Here is a 25,940-nt window from a genome sequence, read left to right on the forward strand (position 1 = left end):
GTCTCCCTTTTAATAGGCGCTCGCTAGCAGCACTCGCCCCAACAGTCCGCTCAGGGCTAGGAGTGGTTGATAACAGTGGTGTCAAGATCACTTCTGTGTAGGAGGCTCCTGAAAGTTGGCAGATGGCAGCAGCCGCCTTCCATCAACAACAGGAGGCGTAGGAGCGAAGCCCACAACAACGGGTGGATAAAAAGGTACAGTGGGGAGCGCGCGACGCGCATCTGGCAGTCACGTGACTCCGTGACCTGTCAGCGAACCTTCGACAGGTCACGTTACTTCAAAGTGCACCTAGCCTGGTACAAAGCGCCGAGGTGATGTTACACTTGCACGCACCTGGCGTGTGCCCCTTGGTTGATTCTTGTGTGTATGCGTTTGTGTTTACAGCTTTATTAGCAGAAACAGAAGAATCATTGTCATCTCCAGCAATGGCAGAACCATCATCAGAAGCAGGATATGATCACCATGATCATTGCCCCCAGAAGCAGCGAGACTTACAGCACCCAATCTGGTGTCTCTCGCCAGTGCCGGCAAATTTGACTCTGGCCACTGCCTTTCTCTTACACACACACATTATGACACGCACGTACACTCACACGAATACACACGCACAATAAGACACAAGCACAAAAGATAAAGATCCCCCGTATTGAGTTTAACATACTGTTGGGGAAAGTGCTGTTAGCGAGCATCCAAACTCAACTATTTTATTTCACCAGGTAAGGCCCACTGAGCTATATAGCAGCTATCTTTAAGAAGCGACCTGGCCACGTGATAGTTCTACGAAGTGGCTTATCGTGTGGACATTGTAAAGCTGCGATGAAATCTAGCACGGCACATGAGGGGTGGGTGGCCAACACCACGCCCGGCCGCCTTTGTCTCCCGTGAGACCTTTTACACACCGCACCATGTGCACATTTGAGCCTGAGTCGACCTATGGGAGGCCCAGGATCCATTCAGATAATCTTCACTGCTCTACGCATACTCACACGAATACGCACGCGCGCCACTCCGTGCGCGTGCCCACGTGCAGCCCGCATCTCCATAGCAACCGTGTTGCCGTGGGATGATGGCGCGCGCGCGTGGCAGCGTGATTCGTGGCAAGCAGCAGCAGCAGCATTCCACCCCCTCTGCAGAGGAAGGCCATTCATCAGCCGCGGTGACTGCAGCATTTAGATGCTTGTGCTTCTCATGTCACGGCCCGTGAATGTCTGCTGGGCATGGCGAATGTAACGTTTCGTGCAGAGTCGTAAATGTACAGAGCTGCCGCTGTGCCGATGGAGACCTGTTGACGTGACCGGGCTTGAGAATGCATCTATATATTACAAACCCTGGCGGCTCGGTGGGCTCAGAGCGAGCTTCTCACAGTCGGAAGGCTGCGAGTTCAAATCCTGGTTGGGTGGGTTGACTCAACCTATCATCCATCCTTCCCGTCGGGTCGATAAAGTTAAGTACCAATTTGTGGAAAAGTCAACAGTGGCTGTCCTACATGCAGACATTTGCCCTCGCCATGGAAATGTGGAATATTCGTCACCAATGTATGGCGTTAAATAGAACATGAGCATCGCCTCAATGCTCGCAAGAAATCTCTCTGACTTGGTTTTGCCGACCACGTGCCGTCCAATGCGTGCGCCTGTGTGTCCGTGTGCGTGTGTATGTGTGTGTGTATTTCTGTGTGTGTGTGTTTCTGTGTGCGTGTGTATGTGTGTGTGTATGTGTGTATGTATTTCTGTGTGTGTGTGTGTTTCTGTGTGCGTGTGTATGTGTGTATGTATTTCTGTGTGTGTGTGTGTTTCTGTGTGCGTGTGTATGTGTGTATGTATTTCTGTGTGTTTATGTTTCCGTGTGCGTGTGTATGTGTGTATGTATTTCTGTGTGTGTGTGTGTTTCTGTGTGCGTGTGTATGTGTGTATGTATTTCTGTGTGTTTATGTTTCCGTGTGCGTGTGTATGTGTGTATGTATTTCTGTGTGTGTGTGTGTTTCTGTGTGCGTGTGTATGTGTGTATGTATTTCTGTGTGTTTATGTTTCCGTGTGCGTGTGTATGTGTGTATGTATTTCTGTGTGTGTGTGTTTCTGTGTGCGTGTGTATGTGTGTATGTATTTCTGTGTGTGTGTGTGTTTCTGTGTGCGTGTGTGTATTTCTGTGTGTTTATGTTTCCGTGTGCGTGTGTATGTGTGTATGTATTTCTGTGTGTGTGTGTGTTTCTGTGTGCGTGTGTGTGCGTTTCTGTGTGCGTGCGTGTATTTACGTGTGCAAAATCACATATATGTGTATGTATCAGCTCTCATTATTACTCCGCTTGTTTCCCCAGCAAAGGCTCTCTGAGTCTCACCACTTTATTTCAGGAGGGTCCTGCCAAGTTGTTCTCAGTAGTTTGCGATGTTACCGCCGTCGCTGCTGCTGTGTGATCCCAATTGAGTCATTTGACGGTTTATTTTTCAGAATTGGGATTTTTTGGCCGATACCGGCTCCATGGTGCATGTGGTAGTTTTATCTCCAGGAGGAAACCAGAGAACCCGAAGGAGGGACATTCAAACTCCGCTCACTCACGTACACTGACTCACATTTACTCACTCACTAACATACACACTTACACTAACTCACATTCACTCAAACACTCCCATACACACTCACACTAACTCACATTTCAACAACAACAACCGCTATTCGCCACTAAGTGGTGGTGACGTCACCACGACGCTTGTGCCAGGCAAGGTGCACGTTGAGGCCACGTGAATTGTCGAACACCCGCTGACAGGAGGTTACGGGGCAGACCCAGGTGCCACGGGTCGACTGACTGAGATGACTGGCTGATGCACCACCTGTGCCGCCTAAAGTGACAATTTGCTGTGCTTTAGCCACCCGGCGCTCCGCTCGTTGTTGTGAGCGTCGCTCCTCCGCCCTCCGTTGTTGTTGGAGAGCGACTGCCTCCAACTGCCCAGTAGCGTCCTTCACGAGCCTCCTCCACAGAGGCCGATCTTGACACCGCTGGTACCGGTCATCGGCAAGTCCACTCAGCTCCACATCATCTTGTACCACATCACTCCATCTCTTTTCTAGCCCAGGATGGATCGTAGGCAGGGCAGCCTAAATGTTTCTAACCGGCGAAGATGTTCCATTAGAGGGGTCCACGTTTCGTAAGCGTAGAGAAGGAAGGGAATGACCGTGGCCGAGAAGACCTGAAGCTTCGTGTGGAGCGACAGACCAGGTAGCTTCCACACAGCGTTATGCAACCGATGAAAAGACAATGCCGCTCGACTGATTTGAAGTGAGACCTCTGCTATTAAACCGGAGCCGGTCATGAGACATTGCCCAGGTATGGGAAGCTCTCCATTCTCTCCACAACTGCCTTTCACCAATTGAGAGTTGTAGAGTGTCCGATGGTACAAAATACCCAGGCAGGTGCTTCGTTTTGGCGGGGCTGATGGTAAGCCCCCACCTCTTAGTGGCACGCTCCAGGTTCCACAGCAGCGCCTCCAATTCCTCCTCTGAGTGAGTGGCAATTACCAGATCATCGGCATACATAACGTGGTTGACCAATAGAGAGCCATCCCTTGACTGCACCCGGGCATCGATCAGCCTTCCATTGTATATGTACCAGATGGAAAATCCTCCGGTACAGCCATCGAAGGCTTCACGAACTACGTGGTCGAAAAATATGTTAAATAATGTGGGAGCCAGAGGACATCCCTGTCGCACCCCAAGGTGAACAGGGAATGGCTCCGACTCCCGGCTACGTAGTTTTACCCGGGCCCGTTCACCATCATGAAGGTCCTTAATGATCGTGAGCAGAGGTTCAGGGACTCCGAAAGCATGAAGAACAACCCAGAGCCCAGGCCTACTGATGGTATCATAGGCCTTGACCAGGTCAATAAAGCAGAGATGTAGGTCTTGTTGGAATTACCTACACCTCACCGAGGAGTGAGATGCCCCTGTAGTTGTTACAGTCTGTGCGGCCCTCCTTCTTAAAGAGGGGGACCACCAGGGCATCCTTCCAATCCAGCGGAACCCGTCCAATGGTACAGACTGTTGTTATGATGTCATGTAGGGCAGTCTGTGCACAAACTCCAGCCTCCCTCAGCATTTCGCTTGAGAGATCATCTCTGCCCGGTGCCTTTCCTGGTCTCGGACTCTGGATCTACTTTAGTACTTCCTCAACAGATGGCACCTCAGCCAGCCACTCACAGGGGGTGACTTCTTCTTCCAATATTTGAGACACGGAGGGGCCTCCCTCCGTGAGAAGTGGAAATTTGGCCGCTTTGCTCTCTCAACTCACGGTGCAAGGTTTTGGCTTGAAGAAACTTATGCAATGAATATAAGTTAAATAAGGATAGTAATAATAGCTATAATGACAGTATGTACCGTGTTATAATATTATTAATACAAGTACACACTTGGACTTAACACGCACACGCTTGTGTACAAAATGTACCAAGTTAGTCCGTGCTGCTGCTGCATTGGCAGCGGTGCACAAATAACACAACCTCTAGAGCTCCGGTACACAGAAGGGTCATTGCCCCAAACGTTGCCTTTTATATATGTTTCCTTAATAGGTGCTCGCTAACATCACTTGGCTCGAGTGTGGAGGTGAAAGCGGACCCGCGGGCTCGCTGCCGTTGTGGGCTCGCAACCCGCGTGCTCTGCTGGCTCCGAGTGCCCGGGCCGCGTCAGCTGAGTGAGATGTCACAGCGGGAGACATCGTGAAGGGCCGCGCTGCAGGAGCCCGCACTTACTTATTATAGAACCGGTGTCAACCCAGACGGGGCGAAGCGGAGACCGGGGACGTGCGTGGTGCAGCAGGAGGAGGAGTAGCAGCAGCAGCAGCTCTGTGCACGCGCATGCGGTCGAGCCGTTGGCCCTGCGCCCCTTGGCAATCCGAGTTCGATGCCCGGCCACGGCTCAGAGTGGCGCGTGACATCTTAACCCGGTCCTAGTCCTCTCGATATGTTGACTCGGTCTCAAATGAGTACCTGGTGTGGTGTTTAAGCATCAGCACTAGGGAGACAAAGACGGCCGGGCATGGCGCCAATAATTCCACCTCGTGCGCCGTGCCAGCCGTCATGGAGGTGTTCGCTAACGGCACTTGCTCCCGCGGTCTGTGAGGCTTACTCAACCTCGAAGGAGGAGTTCCGATGCAGTTCGCCACTGATGTTATCCGTGGCTGTGAAGTCCACTCAGTAGCCAGATCTAGAGCCCAATGCGCGAACTGCTGCGCCACCGCTCCTGCTCCGCCTGATCCCATACACACACGCGCGCACACATACACACGCACACCCACGCGCGCATATACGAACACGCACATACATACGCGCACATACACACGCACACATACACGCACACACACAATCTCTGTTGCGTTATGGGAATGATTGACACAGAGAATGTTTCGAAAGGATTCCCCATACTGAACGTATTAAGCCCGTCCCTCCTTACGCGTTTGAATCGCAATGGAGAAATATTTCCAACATAATTCAAGCGAGACAATTTTTGTTTTGGGATTTGTAGTCTTTGGCGTGTGTGTGTGCGTGTGTGTGTGCGTGTGTCTCTGCGCGTGTGTGTGTTTTGAAAATCCGTGGTGCAGTGGCAAGCGTGCTACGCTACGGACCTGGATCCCCTGAGTTCAATTCCAGACCACGGCGAACATCAGTGGTGAGTGATATCTGAATCAGTCCGAGGTCTCCCTCCTAGGTCGACGCAGCCTTAAATGAGTATCTTGGTTTGTTAAACATCAGCAATTGGAGAGACAAAGGTGGCCTGCATGGTTCTGGCTACCCCATTCCCTCGTGCGGCATGCACTTGCCTCAACACGTTATAGCGGGATCGTTGTTGCTGTGTGTGTGTGTGTACAACAGTGTCTCATGCGTCCGTGTGCTGCGTGATATATAGTGACACAAGACGTCATGAATATACGACCCGTCCCAGCTGCGTGTGCACGTGTGTGCAGGCACCCTCGCTCATCATGACCCCTCCACCGCATTAATGACGTTACCTGGCTTCCACATCTGCACGGCTATTGGAGAGAGCGCCTCCCAAACCCCGACCCCCACCTCCCGATCCGCACATCCCAACTCCCTTGTTTTAAAATTTGTTGAACAGTCCCTCGAGATCCCGGCGCCTCTGTCCACAGTATCAATGAGTAACAGCAGGGTTAGTCGATCGGCAGGTTGCAGGCGGTGGTTAGTCAGTTTAACACGTCGGCTTTCGCGACCAATATTATTCATAATCAACGTTTTTGGGTTAGATCGCGTTATTTGTAAATGTTGTAAATTGTAAATGTTGTGGTTTCACGCTTCAACACACCGGTGGGCTAAAGTAGTGAACTATTTGTCTTTTGTCAACGTGACACTTTTTTGCTGATTGGCCGTGTCGGGTGGTGGAGGGTTACGACACATTTATAAATAACGCGATCTAACCCAAAAACGTTGATTATGCAGGCGGTGGGTTAAAGTGTAAGTACCTTTCCCAAGACGTCTGCGCAATGCCAAATAAAAGGCCGCGTTTCCCTCTCGAGCTCTCCTCCAGTGGATGCCTTTCCACCAGCAGGGGCGTGAGCGAGAAATTGCAGAGCTGCGCCTTTGTTGTGGTCCAGTGATGTTCGCGCCAAGCGAAAGGGAGGTTCGCGGTGTTCTTGGAGGTCTCTTGCCTCGAGCATCTGGACGACCCAGCAGCATTTTGCTACCAGATCGCACGCTGCTGATGCACCTCCAAAGTCGAAACTGGTCCAGAGTTCTCCTGCGTAAATATATATATATCTTGCTCGAACACAAATTTTGATTCAGATAAGTCAAATCAACGGATTCGTCGTGTTATTATTAGTGGTGAACAGACATAGGTCTATTGGCCGTACAATAATTTACGTATACAATTGCACAGCCCTTTATAAATCCACTGCTGGATGAAAGCCTCCCCCAATGCTGTGTCGGTCATGGGGTTAGTTTCACCACACTCCACTCGCTGGCCAGTACGGGTTGGGGAACGTTGGGGAGGACAGGACCAGTGTGGACATCAATCGCCACTCACCTTCACGTGACCGGGAATCGAACTCAAGTCGCCGGGGTCACATCGCAGTGCGCTCACCTTTGCGCCACCGCTCCCTCTCGTTCGCGTGCTGCATCGAGAGGATAAGACGCCCGCTTGGTCCGCCGTCCGTCACCGCACTCACTCGAGCCATCCTCGTCGCACGGCGTCGAGTCAGGACTCGTGGTCAACGGAAGAAAGCGTCTTGTAGGGTTGACGATAAGCTATGTTAGACCTATGTGGGTTCAAAGTTCACCCCGTCTGCCAAACGGTCTGGTTTACTTCTTCCTTCGTATAGAAAAGGTGGAATTTGCAACATTGCATATATAGTGTACATCGAGATTATTAAGCCGTGCAATCGCCTCTGTGGAGGCGTAGTGGGTGACGGTGATATTTGAAGCGCACCGCTTGCGATGGCGCTTTGCGGAGCTGAGTTGTGGGCCCAGGAGCTCTGAGTTCGAGCTGCCCGGCCCGCACAGGGGAGCGGGGAGCGGGGAGCTACGGTCGGAGAGTCCGGCGCCAATGCCGCTGCGTGGAGAGTGCGCGCGGTAGCTACCCACGTAGCGCCCGCGCGAACGACTTTTCACGAGACTCGCCCTGACCTCGGTGTTGGTTGTGGGCCCCTTCGGGCCGGTACCGAACCCATTACTCACTCCTCGAGGCGGGGCGCGATTATACCGCGCGGGGCATTCGCGTGAACGCGCGACACCGCGTGGGGACAGGCAGAGGTAGATGTGGTGGCAGGTTGTGACAGTTTGATGTTGTCACGTGTTGTTGATTTTGTTGATAGCTTATAGATGGTCATGTTCTGCGGCCGGTGGGCAGATTCCTAGCAGTTATGTGCTGTGGTAGAATGTTGGCAGTGCGAACGCTATGACAGGTGAGTAATAATATTGTCTTGCTGGTATCTCTGTGCTGTGGCAGTGAAGTGGCAGATTGGTGGATGCTGCGCGCTGTGGCAGGTACCACATGTGGTGGTGGTCGTGGTGGTGGTGGTGGTGGTGGCGGGGGGCTGATACACCACCGCCCCGGCCACAACCCCGCGTGTTATTTTCGAAGGCACCGGGTTCGCTCGCGGAAGCTTCTCTCTCAGACTGCATCCTCCGCGCGCCGGCCACATCCTCTCGTGCTTCCCGAGCCAGAATAATCATTAAGACCTTTAAACTCGAGACATTCCTGCTAAGAGGGGGTAGATATTGGGAGCAGATGTGCCGGAGAGGGCAGAGCTGGGTCCATAAATAATGGCGCTGGCTGCGGCATTGCCCCCGGTCCCCTCCAGCGCCCCTCGCTCCCATCCGTTCAATCGGCGCTCTCACTGCTCGTCCCCGTCCCATGCTCCCCTCCCCGTTCCTCCCATCCCCTCCACCAACTCCCTCCCTCCCTCTCCCCTGTCCGTCCGTCCTTCGCCGTCGCAAGCAGGAACAACAAATTCCCCGGCTCTCGCAACCTGCCTGCACACGGGGCTCTGTGCACTGTCAACCTGAAAGGGATTAAAATTTGTAGGGTACAAAATATTTCCCATTCCCCAAGGTACGAGGATTATTTGACCAGCTGAGCACAGTTTGGGAATGGGGCCGCGCGTGTGTGAGCGTGTTGTACGTATGTTGAACTTCTTTCGCACCGTACGGAGCCAATCATGATGTGGGTAGTGGGGGCATAGTGGTTAGCGTACTGCTCTACAAATTCGGCGACCCGAATTTGAAACTGGGCCTCTGCTAGGTGGACTCAGCCTTAAATGAGTACCTGGTGCGGTGTGTAACATCACCAGTGAAAAGACAAATGCGGTCGAGGGTGGTGCTGGCCACCCACCTCGTGTACCGTGTCGGCCTTCATAGTTACTCGCTAACAGCACTTGCCCCAAAGTCTCTTAAGGCTATACGGGCGTCTTTGTCTTGTGTGTGTTGTGAGTAAGCGAGCGCGTGTTTATTATACTGCACATTGTGTGCGTGAGTTTGTCTCCTTGTGGCGCAGTGGTTATTGCACTGTGCTATGAACCCGAATGTGTGCACTTTGTTGAATTTCTTTTGCACTCTACATAGCCAACCGTGATAATCGGAGGTGCGGGGGATCGAACACCAAAGGGATAGAACTCCCTGCCGCGGCTAATACCATTGGCGAGCGATATCTGCACTGTTCCTGAACCTCCTCATGGTCGACTGCTGCGGTGTGCAAACGTTCCCACTGGGGAGACAAAGGCGGTCTGGCGTGGTGTTGGCCACACCACCCCCTCGTGCGCTATTCCGTCTCTAATATGTGCTTACTAATGGGTGCTCGCTAAGAGCACGTATCACAGCAGTCTGTGACGTTTGTGTTTTTCTATTTTTCTACGTAGTTGTATGTACACATATGTATATGTATGCGTATGTAGGTACTGGCATTATATGTGTATGTATTTTATGTGTATATAGTTGGATGTACGTGTATTTGCATCTGTATTTATGCATTTGTGTATACGTGTGTACTTATCTGTATGTATTGGTACATACTGTATCTGTGTATGTACTTGAACGTATGTGTATGTATTTGTATAGGAAAGTGTCCAGATCTAGCCACAGTCCCATCATCAGTGAGCTCCACGGGCAGGCAAGGCTGTGGTGGCTCGGTCAATTAGCCTGCATGCTTCGCCACCGAATGTGCAAGCAGCATCTGTTTATGGATTTATGAGCTTCTGTTCGGCCGGATAGAGGGGCACTGGCGAGCGGAGAACAGATGAACAACGCTCACTACAACGAGCGGAGTGCCGGGCAAGGCGGCACAGTCGGGGGCACAGGTGGTGCATCTGCCAGTCGTCTCGGTCAGTCGACCCGTGGTCCCTGGCTTCAGCAGTGGACACGCGGAGTCCGGGAGCTCAGAGCTCCGTGTTCTAGGTCACTATCTCGAGATGTAAAACACGTGCATGGGATTGTGTAAGCTACACTTAGACACCGCGTACCAGCTGAGTGTTTTAAACCCTGCAACGTGTGCGCTGTTCAACAGACACGATTCATTTGCTTTGGGGTGGAGGGAATCTTTTAATATCTGGACAAGGGGTTTGGAATATTCCCAGGAATCGTAAACTTTTAGCAGTGCAACAACAGGAACAACAACAACCACAACAACGATACAACTACAATGACTGTACAGCCCTTTGCCAATCCACTCCGGGATGAAGTCCGCCTCACGCCGCGTCGTACAACAGGGCTGTTTCGTTTCGATTTAAAGCTTTCGTGACTGCAGGGATTCATCTTCTTGGTTCTTTCGGTAAAGTCACGTAGAAGGGAAATAATAAAAGAATAAAAATACAACTTAATAAAACAATTTTATCATATAATAACAGTAATAAAAATAAAACATAATAAAATTATTTTATTATGTTTTATTTTTATTATTTTATTATTTCCCTTCTACGTGACTTTACCGAAAGAACCAAGAAGAGGGCTGTTTCGCTCAACGGCGCGTTTACGGCTTCTGTCCGACGTTTCGCTCCACATGCATATAGAGCTTGTTCGGTGAAACGTCGGAAGTTTCGCGGAACAGCACGCGGTGTGACTCGAAAACGCCTCGGGGAGGCACACAGCAGCGCAACCGCGAGCGGCCACGCAGGCCTCGTCCTCCTCCTCGTCGCACGACGCGTCGGTCTCGAGGGTTGCTTGACCACAGTCGGCGAGCGGTGGCGGAGCGGTTTGCAGCGCTGCGATATGAACCCGGCGACTCAAATTCGAATCCCGCTCACGGTCACCAACACCAGCGACGATTATCTAAACCGGTCTTGGGCCTCCGCGAGGTCGACTCAGCCTCAAATGAGTACCTAGTGCGGTATGTATTCATCGCAACAGGGAAGACAAAGGCGGTCGGGCGGAGTGCTGGTCACCCACCCACTCGTTTACCGTGGCAGCAGCATTTGCACTAATAAAGGCCACACGGGGGATTGTTGTACTGTGACCATTACCTCGGCACGCTGGCCAGGGCGGTTCTGGTGTCCGTGTGTCCGTCAGCCTGTGGCTGAAAACGCCACCACGGCTCCCCGTCACCAGTGGCCCCACATTCTGTGGAACGTTTCATTCGGGAAGATTGACAACGACACGTTTCGTTTTTTTCACTGCAGTATCTGTGTTATACAAACTACGCGAAGTTTTGCTGTCAATCAGCGCGCTGTTAGAACGCGTGGGTTTTAGAACGCGTGGGTGTTTGAGCGTTTACGCGTTAGAGCGCTTAGGTGTTAGCAGGCATTGTCTTCTATAGTTGGATCCCCAATGACTATTAAGGCTCCCTTAATAGATTGGCCTGTAGGCCGGGTTTGTAACTTCTGTATCATGACTCCAAGTCTCGGGGTTGTGAGGTCATGTTAAGAGATATACACCTACACAGTGGTGCTTTTTGTAGACCACAATAACAGCTCTGTGAAAGTGAGTGGGTGTCAGTTTAGCTTACAGATCTCTATGAGAGTTCTCTATGGAAAAGGGGCTTAGCCCGAAGCGTCGCCTTTCATATTTGTCTCCTCTCCAGAGCGCACTGTTTTTGACGAGCGCGTTGAGTCCGCGCGAAAGGGAGCGGGTGGAGGCCTGGGCACCAGCTTGTCTCTGCGGGCGATGGGCCCCACGGCGCACGCACCGAGATGAATCTCCGCGGTCGACTTCCTTCTCTTCCGGGGGCCCTCGTCACCTGCGCCGGCGGCAAACACCCGGGGGCGCTCGCCGGTTCACCGCCGAGACCGACACCGCACCGCCGCTCTCGTTCCAGCCGTGCCCCCACCTCGAGCCCTCCCGCCACGCCGCCGACAGCCAAGCCTCACGCAGGCAAGAGGCTCGAGGCGCGTTTGAAAGAGAGCCCTGCGTTGGGAGGCTCGGCCAATCCGTTTGTAAGCAGTGTGCGGAGCATCCACCCCTCTTAACACAGCCGCTGAGCCCAGCCCCAACGGCCCAGCACGCCAAGTGGCCAGCAACAAGCAGGACTGTCACAGTTGTAATACACCACCAACGACAAAGATCCCCCGTGTAGCCTCAACAGACTGGAGGGGCAAGTGCTGTTAGCGACTAGCACCGATGACAGCCGGCACTGTGGCACACGAGGCGGTGGGTGGCCAGCACCACGCCCGGCATGCCTTTGTCTCCCCAGTGACGATGTTTAAACACCGCACCGAGTACTCATTTGAGGCTGAGTCGACCTAAGGGAGGCCCAGGACCGGTTCAGATAATCGTCACTGGTGTTGGCCGTGAGTGGGAATTGAACTCGGGTCGCCGGATTCGTAGTGCAGCGCGCTAACTGCTGCACCACCGCTCCCCACACAACGACCCACCACGCCAAGTGGCCTGCAACAAACAGTACTGTCAAAGTTGTAATCGATCACCACCACCATCATCATCACCATCATGACCACCACCATCATCATCACCATCATGACCACCACCATCATCATCACCATCATGACCACCACCATCATCATCACCATCATGACCACCACCATCATCATCACCATCATGACCACCACCATCATCATCACCATCATGACCACCACCACCATCATCACCATCATGACCACCACCATCATCATCACCATCATGACCACCACCATCATCATCACCATCATGACCACCACCATCATCATCACCATCATGACCACCACCACCATCATCACCATCATGACCACCACCACCATCATCACCATCATGACCACCACCACCATCATCACCATCATGACCACCACCACCATCATCACCATCATGACCACCACCACCATCATCACCATCATGACCACCACCACCATCATCACCATCATGACCACCACCACTCATCCCCACGACCACCACAACCACAACCATCAACACCACAACCGCCACCACCACCCCCCCCCCCCCCCCACGCTCCACAGCCACGGTAGTGGACGTGCTCTAGGGCGCCCCCCCCCCCCCCCGTGTCTCCGCGTGCCCGACACTGACGAAGACTTCCTCGCGAGTCGCGGGGCAGAGGCGGCCCCCGGCGACTGCTGCTCGCTCACGGAGCAGCGCCCCGCGGGGTCCGTGGTTTGGCCCCCGTCCCGACGAGGCGCTGCCCCGGGCTGTTCGTTTCGCTCTCCTGGGCCGCGAGGGTTTTTTGGTTTCTCGCCGCGCTCGCGGACGCATTAGAGGGGGAAGGCAGAGCCTCCGCTCTGTTATTCCTACAGCCGAGACGCGTTTCATTATTTTATTACTCCTCACATCGCTACCTCGACCTGCACGCCGACACGCTCTGTTATGTTTGTATTGTACAAGCGAATGTGTGCTTACAACGAGCATTCCATCTTGGTACTGTATTCGCGTCTACGTGCACATGTAGCAACGCATATACTGAAGTGTAATTATACACATTTTTTATTTACGTAGCATATCGAGGCAGATGCATCTCCAGACGGACTTGCGATATGAGGATCATCATTGTGGTGCTTACGTGTTTCCATGTTCCAGTGTGTCTCTCCGTGTCCCTGTCTCTCTTTGCCTGCCGCAACATCTCTGTATAGCTATTGACCTGTCTCTCTCTCTGCCTCGGTTACTGTTCGCGTCTGCACCTCTCCTCTCTCGCCTGTGTCTCTCGATGTGCGTGTCCTGTGTCTCTGTCACCCATCCCTCTCGCCTGTGTCTCACTCATCCCGTGTATATCGATCCCTGTCTCTCGCCCCGTCTCTCCGTGTCTGCCTCTTCATCGGTGCCTCAGCTCATAGCGTCGCTCCCATCGTTTTACCCCGAACACGAGTGTGATACTGCATCGGGAGTGATGCATACGCAGAGACAACTCAACACCCTCGCCATTAACAATGCTAACATTATATATCGTAAACTTGTAGTTCACTCTCAGTGATAGAGAATGGTTGAGAGATGGTGGGAAGTGAGAAGACGGCCAGAAACGTCACCAATAAATAATTGCTCAATCTCTGTGGCCCTACACAGGGATGCTGATCCTACTCCATCGATGAGCGCGTTTATACGCATGGGAAGAACCCAGAGTAGCTGGAGAAAACCCACGCGTGCGAGGAGGTACACTCAATCCCCTTGTTTCAAAGTGATGATGACAGTCCAAGGGTGACGAACTCTTGTTACGCACTTGTGTGTGAATGTGTGCGTCTGTGCATGTCGGTGACAGTGAGTACCGTGCGTGTCTGTAGATGTGGAGGAGCGGTGGTGTAGTGGTTAGCGCGCTGCGCTATGAACTCGGCGACTCGAGTTCGATTGCCGCTCACGGCCAACACCACTGACGATTATCTGAACCGGTCCTGCGCCTCCTCTAGGTCGACTCAGCATCACATGAGCACCTGATGCGGTGTGTAAACATCGCCACTAGAGAGACAAAGGCGGTCCGAATTGTTTGATTACCACCCACCCCCTCGTTCACTGTGCCCGCTTGCATAAGTGCTCGCTAACCGCCCCAACAGTCTGTATGACTGTCAGGGTAACTTAAGCGTTGTGTATTTTGCATTTGTATGTGCATATGTGTTAGTGTACATCTGTGCATGTCTGTACACGTGTGTATGTCCGTGTGAGAAAATGTGCGTATGTATTCATTATGTGTGCGTGTGTTTGTGTCTGTATGCGCGTGTGAATGTGTGTGTGAGAATATGTTGGTGTCTGCTCCTGCCAATAGCGAGCCTTCAACACTTTACATGACTTCAAAGTCCACCTAGCCTGGCACAAGTGCTGTGGTGACGTAATCGCCACGTGGTTGCGCACGGTGGCTGTTGTTGTGTCTGCTGTGCAGCACAATACACCACACACTAACTCGTCGGCTGAGTAAACTCACACACGCGCCAACATACATTTACACACACACGTCTGCATGTGTGTGTGTGTGAGAGTGTGTGTGTGTGTGTGCACGCGTGTGCACGCGTGTGCACGCGGAGTGGATATTTCTGAGAACTTTGAAGCCTTCATCGTTGAGTTGCTTTGTGAATCAGCGCGTCGGGCGTATTTATTTTATTTTTTCGGACCTCACTTATATTTTCATTACTTTACCGCTCTCGTATTTGTGTTTCGCCCGCGCGCATAGAGCGACCTTTATTCCCGTTCCGCGTGTCACGCACTCAGCTCCACCGCCCGTGTTTGGAGACCAAACGAAGAGAGCGCGCGCACACGGGCGGCGCGAGAGTCGGGGAGGGGAGGCAGGTCGAGGGGAGGTCGAGAGGAGAGCGGGGGGAGCGGGGCGAGTGCAGCGGCAGCCGCGCGAGGCATAACAACAACAACAACGTTGACGAGACGTCGCGATGGGACGGATGGGTCGTGGCCGATGGCCGAGACTCGTAACGGAATCTCAGTCGAAGGGGCAGGCGAGGAAAGGAGCCGAGAGGACGACCACCCGAGATGGATGGTGGCATCACAAGAGCCTGAGCGAGGAGTTGCGAACCCTTGGGGGAAGCCTTCATCCAGCTCTCGCTAAAACTTCGGATCCCGAGTCGGCCAAGCGGTGCCGGATTCATGAATACATTCGGGATGCACCAAATATTCACGCGATTTCAGTTCCTTATAAAATGTAATTATGATCATCATTCTGATACCCAAAGTCAGTAATGGCTGCTCAAAAATTAGCATTGAGTCAGTGATCATCTTCTGTTTACAGCATTGAGTCAGCGGTGTAAATTCCGAATTCATATGGCGGGGCCACGCCTCTCCTCAGGACTAAACTAAACAAACTGTTTTATTTTTATTATATCAGGTGATGCCCTCTGAGCTATATAAATATTTATCAGAAGCGATCTGGCCACAAATGATAGCTCAACGAAGTGGCTTATCATGTGGAAATGTATAGCAGCCAAATACTGTAAACGCATATTGATTCTGAATGTGGAGGGGGGGTGGGAACCAGAGGACCCGGAGAAAAATCCACGCGACCACGGGGAGAGAGAGAGACGCGCGACCACGGGGAGAGAGAGAGACGCAGTCTCCAACTATAGAGCAGCAGCAGCAGCAGGCGTCAGACTCGCGATCGAACGCACGCCCCCTCCTGCACACCAGGCGAGGGAGTTAACAGGACAACCACCGTTGGCTTCAAGATAAAGTATGAAGGCCTCCCTAAGCCAAAGTGAATTCTACTTTGGTTTCCAATGGGCAAGCACCACCAATAAATGAGTGAGTGGCTGGGTGAGTGCGTGCTTTATTCAGCTAAAAGAGCTGGGAATGCTATTCCGGGATGGATTTTTGCAGCCACATCCCATCCGTATAGTTTTATTTTGTCCTGATGTCGTGGTGCTGGTGTGTGCGGTGGTCTCCTTAGGATTATTATGAATATACGGCACAATAACATTGACTTATATAATTATATGTACAGTATGTTGAACTTCTTTCGCACCGTACATCGTCAACCGTGATAATCTGAGGAGCATTATGAATAGACGTACCTTGTGCTCTAGTGGTAGTGCCTTACGCCGAGAATCCCTACTCCAAGCCGGTCCTAGAAGAGGTCCGGAACCTTTCGAGTGAGAAACGAAGCCCTGTGGAGATGAAAGGTGGTGGTTGGTGGTAGTGGGGGGAGGGGGTTGGTGATGTTGAAGTGGGGGGTCAGGGGGAGTTGGGGGCCGTGCTATTAGCCGAGCGAGATGGTTGTTGCCGATAAGAGAGAAAGGGAGGCGCGCCGCTCTCAATGCGCGCGCTTGTGAGCGAGCGCGCGCTCTCCACGGAGGCCGTGGCGCTCCCCGCTTTATTATTTTTACTTCTGCGACTCCAGTTTTTTAAATCCTTTTTGCGGCAGCTCTACCGGCAAATTCACTCCTGCGTTTATTTTGAGTGCATTAGCGGCCGAGTGTTACAACGCGCCTGTCAGACTTGCAAATTCAATTTTCTGCCATTTACTCCTCACCCGCGCCCCACACCCTCTCAACCCCCCCCCCACCCATCCCACCAAAATATATCTGTGCCGGGAATCCATTTCCTCCGCTAATGTACGGATCGCCTCTCTCTCACTCGCAGCTCACTCGCCTGTCTCTCTGTCTCCCTTTCTCGTCTCTCCCGCCCTCTGTTCTTAACCCGATCCACAGCGCTCCCGCCGCCACTCACGAACTCCTCGTCCGCTCCCCGCGACATGCACCCCAGTACCGCCGCAAACTCTCTCTCTCTCTGGCACCTCGCACTCTTCCTGCACTCGCTGCTCACACCCCCATCAAGCGCGGCCCTCCCTCGCCCCCCACAATCATCACCATCACCCATTGCCGCGGTCGCATTAGCATAACGACGCTTCTAATGCCATCTCCCCATTGGCGCGCGCTCCCCCATTGACCTTGCTGGGAATAGCGGCGGTCGCCTTTATTGGAAAAAAAGAACTGGGAGATTTGGGAAGGGGGGGTAGGGAATTGAGTCTGTGGGGGGTGGTGAGGGAGGGGAGAATTTCAATGTGGTGAGAGGGAAGAATCAAACGGAGAGCGGAGAGAGGAGGAGGAGGAGAGCGCGCAGCCGAGTGGAACACTTGGCCCGTCCTGGGACCTCGTCCTGGGGTGACTCCTTTTGTGGCGAGAGGCGACGGGGCCGGAACTGCACGGCCCAGAGCCTCGCTAAAGAGGCGTCTAGACGCAGGGGGGGGGGTGGGTGAAGAGAGCAGGACCCCCCCAGAACCCGTCAACTTCACGTCCCTTGCAAGTCCCATCCGGTCTGCTCCGGACCCACCGCCTGGCAGTCCTCGTGCCACTGCGGGTGCCCCCTCCATGGGGGCCTTGAGCAGCGATTAGGCATCGTCTTGGTGCGTCACCTGATCACAACATGGTCTAAGCTAATTACATCACACGTGTGACGTGACGCAGTTACTAGACTGACTACAATTGTCCCAAGAATGTTATCGGAATCAATTTTTTTTATAACGTCCTGGGTTCAATTTGGTGCAGCCGTACACCCATCGTGAACCCGGGGCCCCTTGCGCTGCTTGGGGCCCGCACATTTTGCTTCGTTTTCTGATTAGCGCCGCCACTGCCTCGCGTAGGGGAGGATGATAGAAGAGGGCAGGACAGGAGAGGGAAATGAAGGAGAGAATAGAAGAGGGCGGGGAGGATGAGAGGGGAGGAAACGCGGGCAGGAGAGAAGGAGGAAAACGCATCGCCCTCTCACTGTGGCCATTGTGAGAATCGCTCGCCCGTGGAGTTATCGTCGCTAGAACAGGTGACCGGGCCGAGGAAGGGTCTACGCGGAGCGGGTGGGTGCGGAGAGGTTAGAACCTCTACTGCCCAGGGTCTCGGGAGGTCACGATGGGGGGCAGGGATTGACTGGGGAGGAGAGGGAGGGGTGGAGGAAGGGCAGTCGGGGTGAGGTCGACACGGGCGGTGATGGCCACAGACGTCGCATTGACGGGCGGAAGCGGCTCTGACCGCGCCGACTCGGCGAGGGGGGTGGAGGGGGCGACTCTCGCTGCCATTGCACGGGGGCAGCGCGCGCGGGACGCGAGGAGACGCGCGCGATGTCATGGGCGTGGGAACACAGGTGGCGGGGTGGGAGTGGCAGCTGTCAGGAAGGAGGGGTCTCTATGTGTGTGTGGGGGGGGGGGTAGCCATATGCTATGCCCCCTAAATGATTAGCTTTCGTGTGTGCCCCCCCCCCCGGTCTCTCCACGTGTACCCCCACCCATGCCTGCGCGCTTCCCCACAACTTCGACAGTGTCCCCACGCGCCTTCGGGGCATGCTGTGGCTAGCGGGTGAAGATTGTCCACGCGTCTCGGCCACCCCGTGTATGTCTCTCCCTCTGTGTGTCCGCCACATTGTTGCTGCCCTACGCCCGGCTCGACACGCGGTCGGGAGGAAGGCTCCGTGCGGGCCGCCTGCGCTGTCGAAGCGTAATCCCGTGGGATCATTCTCCTTTCCATCATCATCGTCATCATTGTTTTCACCAGAATTGTCACTTTTCAATCAGCGCGATTGGATTTCCACACGGCTCATAATCGCGGCATAGATGTGCTTGCGGTAATTAAAATAAGGACTCTCTCAAATAAATGAAAGTCAAGTTGCCTTGGATTAGCATGACAATGGCTTGCTGTGAGATGAGAGGAAGCGTTCGAGGCTGGTCTGGTGAGGGGGAGGGGAGGGCACTCCGTGAGAGGCGGAGGGGGGTGACCAGTTTGTGAATGAGTCGCGATCTGCATGCGCTCAGCTCGGCTCATTATCATAGCGAGGCCGAGGAACGACGGGGTCAAAGGGCGCCGGGTGGGGCGGAGACGGAAGGACTGAGACGCGGTGTAAGTGTGCGGCTGTGTGTGGTTGTGTGTGTGTGTAGCTGTGTGTTGTTGTGTGTGTGTGTCTGGCTGTGTGTGGTTGTGTGTGCGGCTGTGTGTGGTTTTGTGTGTGACTGGCTGTGTGTGGCGGCATAGATGGGGCTAAACGGGCACGACATGGGCTGGAGCAGAGATGGACTCATGCGGTACGGGAGGATGTGGAACTGAGTGGAGTTGCCGAAGACTGGTACCAGCGGTGTCAAGATCGGAGGCTCGTGAAGGATGCTACTGGTTAGTTGGAAGCAGTCGCCCTCAAACAACAACTGACGGCAGAGGAGCGACGCTCGCAACAACGATCGGAGCGCCGGGCCGATCAAATGTAGCAAGTTGACACAGTAGGGGGTACAGCTGGTGCATCTACGAGTCATCTCAGTCAGACAACCCATGGCACCTGCTGGGTCTGTCCCATGACCTCCTGTCAACGAGCCTTCGACACTTCACGTGGCTTCAAAGTGCACCTGGCCTGGCACAGGCGCCATGGTGACGTCCCCGTCACTTCGTGGCGAATGGCGGGTGTTGGTGTCTGGCTGAATGTTCACCGACGCGTCCGAATACAGAACAACTCTGAACAATGATCAATCCTCGATGTCCTTATGCCAAATGCTTCAGAAAAGTTCGTAAAAGTGGGTGTCCTGAGAAATCATCTTAGTGACCACTCAATTATATTTTGCATTTGAACTACAAAACTGCTTAAAGTTCCACGTCAGATTATATTTAAACGCTTATTGAAATATTTTGACCATCAGGCCTTTCTCCACAACATCTCCAATTCTGACCCCTCTTTGGTCTGTGAGACTCCTATAATGCGGACCGCTTGGGCTTTTTTTCCAGAAACACCTTCCTTGCTATGGTTGACAGACGTGGCCCCGGTACGACAAGTATCCAGTCAGGAGGACCAGGCCCTTGGGCTCAACCCAGACATATCTTATCTCATCCGCTCCAGAAATACAGCTGGGAAACCTGCTAAGAAAACTTGCTCGTCAAAAGATTACGTGCCTTGCGTTGATTAAGGACCTCTGCGTCGATGCCTTCTATGTCCTCGTGTATCTACTTTATGGTGCGTGCGAGTGACTGGTAACCCCTCCACCGTTTACACTGACGTTACCAAAAACCACGGTGGAGTCGCAGTTTGGAACATTCTGTGTGGCCTGCCTTCGATCCACTCTGGGTAAACCAGTCTGGATTGCGAGAGGAGCTCACATGTCCTCGAGATACATGAACACAGTGGCATCAGTTAACTCCTCCAGTAGGCAAGGCTGCATAGACTGGGTTATGTAGCCCGCAGGCTCAGCCACCGCAAGCCCAATCAGCTTCTATTAGGATGGATAGAAGGAGCTAAATAGGCACGGCATGGGCTGGAGAAGAGATGGACTGATGTACTACAAGAGGTTATTTCGACCTGTGGACTTGCCAATAACGGGCACCAGCGGTGTCAAGATCGGCCTCTGTGGCGGAGAATGTTCGTGAAGGACGCTACTGGACAGTTGGAGGCAAATCGCCCTTCAACAACAGCAGAGGGTGGAGGAGCGACACTCACAAAAATGAGTGGAGCACCGGGTGGCTAAAACGCAGCAAGTTGGAGCCCAGACGGTACATCTGCCAGTCATCTCTGTCAGTGAGCCCATGGGACCTGGGTCTCTCCTGTGACCTCTTGTCAGCGAGCCTTTGACACTTCAAGTGAGTACAATATGCACCTAGCTTGGCACAAGCCCCGTGATGACGTCACTGCCACTTCGTTGCGAATGGCGGCTGTTCCTGTGTTACTCTCTGCGAGTGTTACTCGTCGCGAGCGTTACTCTCTCGATGTGTGTCTCTACTTGTATTTCTGGGTTTGTTTGTTATCCGTCGACGATGTTTCCGACTCGAGTGAGACAGCCCTGGACGCACAGCCTTGGTGCGTAGCTACAAGATCAGAGCTGTTAGATGTTTTCTTTAGCCGCGTCTCCCTTTAATTAAGGAGCCGTCAGCTCGAGACGTGAGCGGTCGCCTCGGCAGCGGCCACTGGGGGGAGGCGCGCTCCGAGAAGGCCCGGGCTGCGACCCCTGTGATCAGCCGCTCGAGTTGACCTCCTGACCTTAAGGAGCTCCAAGGGGAGCGGAGCCGTTCGGGAATGATCTGGGTTTTATTTGACAGCGATTCACGTCTATCCCTTCGTCCGTCCTTCCATCTGTCTGTCACTCTCTTGTGCGAGTCGGGTGCTTTCGGGTGCAGTATTCTAAGCTGCCATCGCTTAGTGGATTGGCAAGGCGGCCGTACATCAGTTCGCCCGTATTCATTCTTCTTTGAGTTCGTGCGTCGGGTTCGTACCGTCTTTGTCCACTCAGTTGGACGTGCCCGTCGAATGGAGTGTTTCCCCTTTCGCTGCCTCGGGTAGTAGATCATCAATCCGTCACTTCCTTAAGTGTGCCCGCCCGTCCTCCCGCCTGCTCTCACTCCCGTGTCCGATGTAACTGAGCGCGTTACCCATCGCGGCTGTAGGGACGCCGCGAACAGGTGAGGGAGGAGGGAGCGGAGCTGGGCGCAAGGAAAGAGCCGGGGAGGGGGGGAGGATTTCCCATTGAAGTGACCGCGGCGGTGACGCGAGGTCTGTAGCTCGGCACTGTGCCATGCGCACTGATTGAAAACTTTCTCCTTTAATAAGTATATTGGCTTCAATGCTTTCATGATCGAATTCCTTTTTTTTCCAAAAGCACCCCTCCATCCGCATCTTTCATCACTTTGAGCCAGGTCCGCCTTCAATAATTTTCCTGGGTATACAAACTCAGTGGCCTTTCCATGTGTTGTGTCCTTCCAGCAATGATTCGCGTGTGGTTAGCGAACTTGTTTCGTGTGACTTGGTTTGCTCGAATGTATCTTGAGTCTCACGTTGGAGCCTTCTCTGGTAAAGTTCCCTGTCGTAAAATGTATCTGGTTTCTATAATGGCTGTGTCATCAGACAGTCTAACACGGTTAATATTCTCTCCATCTAGACATTAATACAGATCCAAATATCCATTACCGAAATTCTGCGCTTAGTGTATACTGTGAAAATGAAATGTATTCAGTGGAAACTGATGCAGTAATTGTCACAAATATTATAATACACAGATCTGAAACAGGCGCACTCAGATGGCAGAATACGCCACGGTGGCGAAATGTTAACTACCTCGCCTGGTATACAGGAGGTCGTGGGTTCGATCCCGATCCTGACGCCCGCTGCTGTATATTTGGAGTTTGCATGTTCTCTCTCTCTCTCGCCATGGTTGCGTGGATTTTACTCCGGGTCCTCCAGTTTTTCTGTCGACATTTAGAAACATGCGTTTAGAATATTTGGCGGATATAAATTTCCACACGATAATCCAATTCGTTGAGCTATCATTTGTGGCCTGGTCGCTTCTGAAAAAAAGATAAATAGCTCAGTGGGCCTTACCTGGTAACATAAAATAAAAAATAGTTTCATCGTTTAATCTTGATTTGAAGCTTTCGTGATTGCAGGAATCCATACTCCTTGGTTCTTTCGGTAAAGTCACGTGATTTCATGGTTTAGTTTAAATACAAACGGGAAGCGGAGTCAAGCAAGGAGACGCGATCTCCCCAGGGGCACTCGCAGCGACTCCAGATGCTTGGCGAATCGTTCCATGGCGGGGATCGTGAGACGAGTCCAGGGCTTGCGGGAGGTCTTCATCCAGCAGTGGAAACATCACGGCTGCTATTGATGCTGATGGCGACCATATTTAGTACACGTGTATATAAGTATGTATGTATATAGGCTTACATATGTTTAATATGTGATCAAAACGCATGTTTATGATATCGTTAAAGCATTTAGGAAAAACGAGTGGGCTTGGACAGGAGACGTCATAGCTGCACGGGATGATTGCATCTGGTCAATACAAGAACGGAATAGCAGCCGAGGAATGCAACGCGCGCGAGAGACGGAGCGACGGTGAGATGAGTTTGTGTGCTGGTGGATTGTCGCATCGCTGGAGCGTGAACGATTGGGGAGGCCTTCGCCCACCCGTGGAGTGGGCATGCTTTGACGATGCGGAGTGACGTCTCCGTGTGTCTGCAGAGACTCGAGGCTACAGGAAAGGAGATTGAAATCGCGATGCTATGGATTTTTTCATGAACAGGTGCAAGCCATCCCGGGCCCTCGCGGCCCTTCCCGTGGGGCCCCCGCCCGCCCTCCTCGCCTGCCGGCCATCCCGGGGAAGCGCGCCTCTGCCAAGGGAGGGAGAGGAGCGGAAAGAGAGAGCTTGTGATAGAGAGAGAGAATCAAGGCGGTGTCGCTATGAATGGCGATGTGGGGAGACACGGGGTGGAGGCGCGGCGAAGAGAAGGGAGATTTCGCCTCATTAACGGAGGTGCCTTGAAGATTAAACACAGTGTCTGTGTGTCTCTGTGTGTGTGTGTCTATCTGCGTGTATGTCTGTGTGTGTCTCCGCGTGTATGTGTGCACCACCCTGCGTGTACGACTGTGTGTGTACAGTATGTCTGTCTTTGTGTGGGTGATTTGTTTCTAGAAGTGTATATCTGTTGTTGTGTGTAATTGCGTCAGCGTGTGTGTAACTATTGATGGTAAGTGTTCGCTAACAGAGACCTTCTTCGTCTTTGTAGGGTGCAGTGTGGGGAGCGGTGGCGCAGCCGTTAGCGTACTGCGCTGTCAACAGGCGACCCGAGCTCGATTCTCACTCACAACCAACAACAGTGGAGATTTTTTAAACAGTTTCTGAGCCTCCCCTAGGTTGACTCAGCCCTAAATGAGTACATGGGGCGTGGATAAACTTCAGCACTGGGAAGCAAAAGTGGACGGTCTCCCCACTCCTTTCGTGCTTGCCTTAATAGGCGCTCGCTAACTTTTACCAACAGTATGTTAATGGATATATATATTTTGTACTTCATAGAGAGTAGTGGCGTAGTGGTTAGCTCACTTCGTGTTTCTGTTTTAACGTGTCTGTGTATGCATATGTCCATGTGTACGGGTATGTGTGTGCGTTGACGTGTACCTGTCTGAACGTGTGTATCGTTGTATCTGTGTGTCTGTCTACATGTGTATGTGTGCGTATCTTCAAATAAGTGTGTGTGTGCGTGTCTTCGCACACGTGCGTGCGCGTGTGCCCGCGTACGGCTGTGCACGCATCTCGCCCGCGCCGTCACCCTCGACGAGAGTTCTTCACCCCCAGCGCTCGCTGCCCCAGCTCCCCCCGCCACCAGCAGAGCCCGCTCCAACATCTCCTGCTGCCTCTGCCACCGGCTCGCCTCCTCCTCTGGCCGTCCCCCGTTATCTTCCTGCACCCCCCTGCACTGCCGCTCACGGTCGCCGTGAGGAGCAGAACCACCATGCACTGCCGGGCGTCGTTTCTCCGCGACAGTCCTCGTCGTCTAGAACGCGGCCACCATCATCATCACCATCATCATCGTTCAATCCCCACCGCTAGAGACCCTCAGAGGAATCGCCCCCTCTCGAGCTTGGCTTGCGAACGCCGCTAAGCTACGCGCCTCAGTCACGGTCATGTTGAAATTTTGCGCGTTACAATTGGCATCATGATAATTATGTTTTTTTTCTTTCACATGTATGTTAGCACATATGTGCATATTTACACATATGTGTGTGTTTGGGTTTTTTATTCAAACACTGTGTATGTGCGCTGCGTATGTGAATATATTCACTCATGGACACCTCCACCCACCCCTCTGACACTGCAGGCCACGGCTCTTCGCTTTCCGCCTCTTCCCTCGCACGGCTCCACTTGGCAATTCCCCTCTTCCCACCGTCCCCTCTTCGCCCCAAGTTCCAATAATAACCTTGCTCAATTCAAGGCACGGATTAACTCTTACCGAGCACAACTTTGACAGCGCAGTTTGTTGCTGACCGCTGGACGTTTTGGATCTGTAGCGCGAGACATTCCCTCGTGATCGCGTGAATTCATTCTCGCCCCGGACCCCCCCCCCCCTCCCTGGACGAGATGAGCAGCGTTCGGTGCTCCGGCACCCAACGCGCCACTTCCGCCGCTCGGTGTTTGCGCGACTCCCGCTTTGATCTCTCGCGCGGGACGGGCGCTGCGCGCTCCTCGTCTGGCCGCTCCTCGTTTCATCAGCTCCGACAAAAGGTCGCGCCGCTCGCTTATTGCGGCCGCGCTCTCGCCCAGCGCGACCCGTCCATCTCCCCACCGAGGGATGTTCGTGACGGCGGGGGGGCTGGAGGGGGTTGCGGTGGAGCTGGGGAGACGGACGACAATGGTCATGGGGGGGAGTCGAGGGGCGTTGATGTGAGGGATGGAGGGGAGGGGGTGGGAGCTGATGGGGTGGGGGGGACAGCAAGCGAGCGAGTGAGCGGCCGGAAATGACCCCACAGTGGGGGGGGGGAGGGGTAATTGTCGAGGGGGCTGTGCAGGGATTGGTGAATGGAGCCGGGCACGGTTCCGTGCCTGGAACGACGCCACCGCCACTACCACCTCCTCACCGCGGCGTCGCTCAGCTGATCATCATCAGTGAACGTTGCAGATCATCGCCACCATCACCTAGAGAGACAGATTTACGAAGAAGATGATTCATCTGCTTATCTATCCTATCATCAATTAATATCAGCGTGGTCACCATTATCATCATGATTTCACAACGAAGGTCTTGATGTTTGCCGATAAATGTTAGGAACCTGTCACGTGAGTTACCGGGTGAAACACGTGCATCGATTGAAACTCAGTTTATCAAATGTCGTCAAACACACACTCTCGATAGAGATACAATCTTAATATACACA

At 53.2% G+C, this 25,940-nt stretch overlaps 1 protein-coding gene and 1 long non-coding RNA gene across 3 annotated transcripts in view; both read left to right on the top strand.

The window, feature by feature from the left end:
• Positions 1-25,940, top strand: part of LOC133346220 (cytoplasmic dynein 1 intermediate chain 1-like) — a 398,436-nt gene that overhangs the window by 261,249 nt on the left and 111,247 nt on the right. The gene's annotated exons all lie outside the window — the stretch shown is intronic.
• LOC133346219 (uncharacterized) lies at positions 1,077-24,038 on the top strand. 2 transcript variants are annotated; one of them, XR_009755507.1, is made up of 4 exons: positions 1,077-1,156; positions 5,582-5,649; positions 23,003-23,126; positions 23,314-24,038. It is a non-coding gene; the product is annotated as an uncharacterized LOC133346219 (long non-coding RNA). The 2 variants fall into 2 exon arrangements; XR_009755508.1 differs by lacking the exons at positions 23,003-23,126; positions 23,314-24,038 and adding an exon at positions 11,503-11,635.

Source organism: Lethenteron reissneri, chromosome 23 (genome assembly GCF_015708825.2).
Source record: "Lethenteron reissneri isolate LAM-NWPU_2019-01 chromosome 23, ASM1570882v1, whole genome shotgun sequence".
Taxonomy (NCBI): Eukaryota; Metazoa; Chordata; class Hyperoartia; order Petromyzontiformes; family Petromyzontidae; genus Lethenteron; species Lethenteron reissneri.